Below are 6,942 nucleotides of genomic sequence, written 5' to 3' on the forward strand. Positions count from 1 at the left end.
AAAGAATAAAAGGATTTAATTCATTCTCTTTTTCTGAGTACATCATTTACTGCATTATATATTAACCTTAATTTGAATACTTTCAGGATGGACTGACTGGACTTTAAAATTGATTATAGATGAAAGACTTCTCATTCAATTACATTACATGTCATTCAATATATACAATGTTTTCAGTGTACAAAATTACAGCTCCGGAAAAAATGAAGGGACCACTCCAAATGTTCAGTGCCTCTCGTTTTAATATTTATATATTATATTTAACATTTATAGGTACATGTTTGAGTAGAAACACTTCAACAGGGATGTAGCCTTTTAAATCAAGTGGTCCCTGGAAGTTGGTCATCACACAGCAGACGGTCCACAGCTGATTGACTGTCGCAGACAAGGTGAAAGGACAGTGCGTTCCCAGATGCGGTATTCCTTGACTCTGCCTATTGCTCTTTCTACGAGGATTCGAAGTCGAGCGATTGCTTGTGTTTTCAGAGCATCCTCTTCAGTGAACTGCGCAGTGGTTAGAGATAAATTAATTAGTAATATTATTGTGAGTGCTTCAGTCCATCTTAAACATTTGTCTGCATATCTTAATGGTCACATTTGGGTCAAAGTTTTAATTTGAAATGTTCATTCCTTTCATGCCTACCTGTCATCTTGAAGGGTGGTATAATCAGCGTTGCCCCACGATCAGCTAGTGGCTTCTCTATGGTGAAACCCTTGTCTGCCATGCAGCCATCTCCTGGCTCCAGTAAATCCAGCAGTCCACTTCGTTCAGTCAGCTCTGGGTCGGAGATGGAGCCGGTAAAGAGACTTGACACAAAAGTCACAGCACTACAAGGGGCAATCCCAATCAAGGCCTTAAAGGTTGTTGTGTTCTTGTAAGATGATGTTCGGGTTATCATCGACTGCACCTCGGTGCAGTTGATGATTACCCGAACATCTGGACTGTACTGCACAAATTATCTTGGCATGATGTTCTTGACTTGCAGTTTACTCATCCAGATGGGGAGGGAGCCAAGGAGCAGGTAACGGTAGTTGGCCCACGGTATAACAACATGGGAGACAGTGGACACACTGACCTGAAACATGTCAGCCAGCACCTTCTCTTGCAGGCCTGCAGCAACCCGGCAGCAGAAGAGAAAAAACTCAACCAGTTGCAGTCTACACGTTGGACTGGGAGAAATGGGTTCAAATGTTTGTTTCTTTTCTGAGCTTTCGACCAATAAACCAACATGGAGGCAGATGGTTGAATAACCTCCCAGAAGTCACAAAAAACATCTCTTGACGTGAATCTGGTGTAAAAAAGGATGTCCGCGTCTGAGACACAGAATCTGTGAAAATGCACTTTCAGCTGTGACAGCTCTCATCAGCGCCTTGACTGTTTCTTCCAATTGCTGTATGTTTACAGCAGCAGCATCCAGTGCACCTGTATGCGATGAAATTAAAACATCTAACCCAGATTTTGGCTGTGACTTGCATATTGGAAGCAGTTTGGACCTCTAAAGAAATTGCTTTTTGTAGCTCAATATTGCTTTTAAATTTTGCTTTTTATAGCTCAATATTCACCTTTACAATTAATTAAGTAAGATATAAAATGCAACATTTGTACTTGTGATGAAGCTTTTCACATTGTGGTTTGGTCAAATGCTGGGACATTAATAAGACTAAACATGTTGTGCCTGAGTTCTGAAAAGTTGACCTACCTCCTCGGTATAACCTACTTATAGCCCATTCTGTGATTAAACCATAGGTAGTACATCCTGTCAGGTAGGTGGTTTAAGAACAGTATGGGGTAATAGTAAGCCAATATTTCAGAACACTAACAAACACTGACAAACCTGGTTTAGGAGCAGAACCGAAATCATGTTCTGTCATCACCACCGAAGCTGAGATCTCCTCCATCGGCTCTTATTCACAGGGCAGCGGTTGCTCCAGAGGAAGGGATGGGTGAACGTCATGGCCTAAGCGAGTTGATGCTCTTTTATAAACAGACCCCCTTCTTGGCAGTCCCCAGTTGTTCCACTGGAAACGGGAGGGTAAAGACCCGATTTTCAGTCACTTGGTGTGACCCCGGTTGGTTGCTAGCTGTAGCGTTTGTAGTCTGATTCACTAAAGTGCCGGCTACAAACAAACATGCTACCTTGTTTTATTTTAAAGTTTGGCCCTTCATCCCGGCGAACCGCTTGAATCCACTTCTTCCTTAGACTCATTTCAGTCGGGAATCCATGAAAACTTAAGTAGGGTTGGTGTTGTTTGTTAGATGTACAAAGTGGAACAGAGAGCAGTGACATCTCGCCTTTGTTTCAGCCATGGTGGAAGTGCGCCGGAAGTGTTCATGCACAACGAAGACAAATCCCGCCACCGGAACCAGGAAGCGTGATAATCCCCTATTGTGTTATTTGAAATTACTTGAATATCTTATGGGAGTTTGGTTTGTTCTAGTTTTGAATCAGATTGGTGAATCAAGAGGAAGCATTGGGAGGCATTGGAGGAATAGGCAATTTGAATGGCAGGTATTCATTCCTTGGTGCCTCTTAACTGTTGGTTACGGGGGACGATGGTAACGACGACGATAGTCTTCAGCTCTAGGCTCCTGTATAAGAGGGGTGAATAGGCTATTCGAATGGCAGGTATTCATTCCTGCCATTCAAATATGGCAGGAATGAATACCTGCATGAATACCAATGTTGGTTACGGGGGACGATGGTAACAAATTTGATTCAGGGGTCTAGGGTGACTTTACTCAAAGTTTAATTGAATTGTCTGTTAAGAATGAGTACTTTGTCAAATGTAATTACAATTTGTAACCTCACTCTTCTTATTAAGTTGATGGAAAATAGTTTTATCAGTGCAATTTAAAGGTACATGTTTTCTGTGCATCCTTGTGTATTTTTATTTTATAGGCTGTTCCTTAATACAGTAGTTATTCTAGCTATGTGACGAGGCAGTTTTGTTCTTTCGACAGGTAAATCTCATTTTCCATGCTTTGTTAAGCAAGCCTTTTCCTGTTGGATTATGTTTCCCATCTTCTCTCAGAGCTCTGAATATCTATATGACTGCAAAACCTGTTATTACTGTTATTACAAGAAGGAAGCGGCCAAGAAGAGCCCCCAAGAAGGCACCCAAGCCTATGTTGTGTGCCCTATCTTTGCAGCCAATTACAAAAGATCATGACTGAAAAAAAAATCTGGATTTAGCAAAACAAAATGAACACTTTGACTGCAGGCAAACACAACGCAGATTCAGCCGGTCACACTTGGATCTATAAATGCCCGTAACACAAAGAAAGCCTTGTGTCCGTACCTAACCCTAACCCAGAGAACGAAGATCACGGCCGAACATCGCAATATGGACACCAACAAGGCCACTCCTGATTTGAAACCCAGTGCGCAACCACCAAGCCCTGAAGACTTGATGGAAGCCCGTCGAGTGGATGAAGAAGGGAGCAAGGTGCCTGCTCGGGAATCTATATATACTGTATGTTCAACGGTGAGTTTGTCAGTGTCACCCAGATTCAGCCAGAACTTACACTGCCCAATTTGGAATTTTTGTCAGAGTGTCACCATTGAACATATTTCGAGTTGGAAGTTGGAATTTGTCAGTCACCATTGAACATGTGTCGATTTGGAAGTTGGAAGTATGAACATGTGTGGATTTGGAAGTTGGAATTTGTCAGTGTCACCCAGATTCAGCCAGACCTTACACTGCCCAATTTGGAATTTTTGTCAGTGTCACCATTGAACATGTGTCGATTTGGAAGTTGGAAGATGGAATTTGTCAGTGTCACCATTGAACATATGTAGATTTGGAAGTTGGGATTTGGAAGTATCACCATTGAACATATGTCGATTTGGAAGTTGGAACCTTCCCAATTCCGACTTTCGACTTCCAAATCGAAGTCACAACATGTGATAGTCACAACATGTTGTACTTTTATCCCCAATAACACAGCTCCGGATGTGTTGGTGGCCAGGGCACTGGCACGATTACAATCCCTCAGGTTCGAATAGGCAGAGAACTCCGGCATTATGACCCTTTGACAGGATGGATGGAGAATATGTTTGGGAGGTGGAAAGGCATGATCCAGTCAGTGCCCGTCGCGGGAATAATGGCAGTAACCGTGTTAATTGTAGCCGGCTGCCGTTGTATTCCCTGCGCACGAGGGCTACTGCATCGGCTGATCACCACAGCAGTGGGCGCTACAGAAGCGCCAAGTGCCATTCAGGCTTACATGGGGATCAGATATGATCCGGTGAAAGTGGACGAGACATCACCTGAGGGGCCCGACCCTATCCAGCTGTAATATGTAGAATAGTCAACACCTATACTATTCTAGTAGAAGCGCCTGTATATAAGATAATCAATATCCCGGATTTATTTGAATAATTAATTATTGAACCACCAAGACGAGTTGTTTGTTATTATATAGTATTGTTTGGTTGCGAGTGCAACCCTTTATTTCTGTATCGCTGCATTGATAATGGTACTGTTGATCTTCTTTGAGACGGTTGTTTACAGGCCACCTGTTGCTGACACGACGACGATGGAGAACCTGTTTGGAAGCTCCCATGATGTAAAATAAACCTCTTTGTGAGCTGAGCCCTTGACAAGGAGGGACGAGTCTTGGGTTCATGAATTACAGGCCCGACGGCGACAGAAGAAACAATGGCTACGATAATAACAACGCCCAAAACCACCCACATGCAATACACGAAGATCACCTGAACCACCCATATCCATGCTAGCCTATGAATCATTTAGAATTTTTAAAATTGTATTATGACTACCAATTTTTACTTTACTTTTGCACATGTTGAAAATTGTATGACCTTGTAGCACATAACCAAAAGTGTTAGCTCAGGATTTCTATGGATACTTTTGTTTGAGTGCTGTTTGACCATATGATTGTATGATAACAAGATATATGTTCATTGTTGTATTGTTAAATAATGACCTGAATTTCCAATGAGACCCACAATGTGAATACCGTTTCAGTATTATCGGGAACGCGTAGTGGTTTTTTCTCTATTCGGTAGAGTTTCTCCCACACGGTTGATGGTGTTGATGATTTTTCTTACTTTGATTATGTTTTCGGTGTGGTAAATGGTGTTTTATGATTTAAAATATTATTGTATGGTCATCTGAGATGACCAAGGAGGGATTGTTACGTATTTTAAGAATCTAAGCTACCCACACATAGACCCAATGAAGCAGGACCAAACATATAAGCCGTAAATACTATACATAGCCACAAGGGGAGCAAGACCTTATTGGAGGCTGCTCCAGCCACAGATAGCAGCACCTTTATTTATTTATTTATTTATTATATATATATATATATATATATATATATATATATATATATATATATATATATATATATATATATATATATTGCAATGTTCTTCAGGGAAAGAGGGGTCGAATCCAAAGGAATAGCTTTAAAGAGACTTTATTTGTATAAAGTATTTTCGGTATGGTAAACTGATGCTCTGAAGTAAAGAGAGATTGAAGATGTGTTCTAAGCACGTGCGAGCGTATTCTCCTAGCTGATCACAGGCATAAACCCACCTATGTCTAGTCGCTGCCGAGAGAGTTCTGATCTGCCTCCACGAGCTGGAGGCTTCTTATGGACTCAGCGAGGACCGGAAGACTTGGAGAGGAACCGGTGTGACGTAATCCTCGGTTTTCCTCGCCTGGTCTGTGGTGCTGCCCTCTGTGGCTAAAGTATCTATTGCAGCCTTCAGTAATGTCCTGCTTTCCCTTGTGGCTATGTATAGTATTTACGGCTTATATGTTTGGTCCTACCCCCTATTGGTTAAGTGAGGGAAATACAGCTTGTGTTCCTAAAATACGTAACAATATGAAGAAGCAAAAGCCTTTACTTCGCCCCGGCCACGCCCACTTGACGGACTCTACTTGTGCACACGAGGCGAAGAGCTTTAGAGATTTTCAGCGACACCCGCGAGGGGACATGGGCCTCTGCCCATGTCCCGTAGTAGCCAGAGTTATTATCTCTCACACGTGTTCGACACGATTCCTAGACTTTCGTTCAATAGTCACTTATCATGCCGAAACATGCCTACTTTAACAATAAACTCTCTTAAAAGCTATCCCGGATTTGAACCCTTTCCTTGAAGAACTACTCAGCACATGTAATATGTCTCCAACACGGTACAAACATTAGATCTAGACGGGAGTGGATACCTTCTATCTACAGTCCCATAAAAAACACACTTCTGGCCCCTTGCTCCTTGAATATAATTATTTAATTAAAGGCAGCTATTGCAGCCTTCAGTAAGGTCCTGCTCCCCTTGTGGCTGTGTATAGTATTTATGGCTTATATGTTTGGTCCTGCTTCCTAGTGGTTCTGTGAGGGTAATACAGCTTGTGTGTTTTAATCTGCTTCCTAGAGGCTATGTGGAGGCAGCTTATGTTCTTAAAATACGTAACAGACACCAGGACGGTCACCATCTGCAAGCAATGTAACACGGGTTACATCTTGCCTCATGACGGCCATTTTGTATTTGGTGACCATTTTGTATTTGTTTAGAATGATATTGTTACGTATTTTAAGCACATAAGCTGCCCCCACATAGCCGCTGGGAAGCAGGATCGAACACACAAGCTGCACAACCCTCACATAGCCACTAGGAAGCAGGATCGAACACATCAGCTGCAATAACTACTCCAGCCACAGATGGCAGCACCTTTAGACAAGCGTGGAGGGAGGAACTATTACGTCGCACCGGCCATGCCCACTTGACCCTATCAAGCTCGACAAAGAGATTGGAGTGCAGAGCTGATAGCCAGACCCGCAGAGAGCCTGGGGCTCGAAGTAGCTCTACGGTATTTCTCTCACACGCGTTAGATACAATTCCCTCCCTTCTGCTTCATAGTTACCGTACCAAAATGAACCAAAGAAGACGGAGGACTACTCTATGG

At 42.5% G+C, this 6,942-nt stretch overlaps 1 long non-coding RNA gene across 2 annotated transcripts; it reads right to left on the reverse strand.

The window, feature by feature from the left end:
- Positions 1-277: 277 nt before the first annotated feature.
- On the reverse strand, positions 278-2,329 carry LOC115546736 (uncharacterized). 2 transcript variants are annotated; one of them, XR_003977263.1, is made up of 3 exons: positions 1,836-2,329; positions 644-778; positions 278-504 (listed from the first exon to the last, which is right to left on the reverse strand). It is a non-coding gene; the product is annotated as an uncharacterized LOC115546736 (long non-coding RNA). The 2 variants fall into 2 exon arrangements; XR_003977264.1 differs by lacking the exon at positions 1,836-2,329 and adding an exon at positions 930-996.
- Positions 2,330-6,942: the final 4,613 nt, after the last annotated feature.

The sequence above is a fragment of the Gadus morhua genome, chromosome 7, assembly GCF_902167405.1.
Source record: "Gadus morhua chromosome 7, gadMor3.0, whole genome shotgun sequence".
NCBI lineage: Eukaryota > Metazoa > Chordata > Actinopteri > Gadiformes > Gadidae > Gadus > Gadus morhua.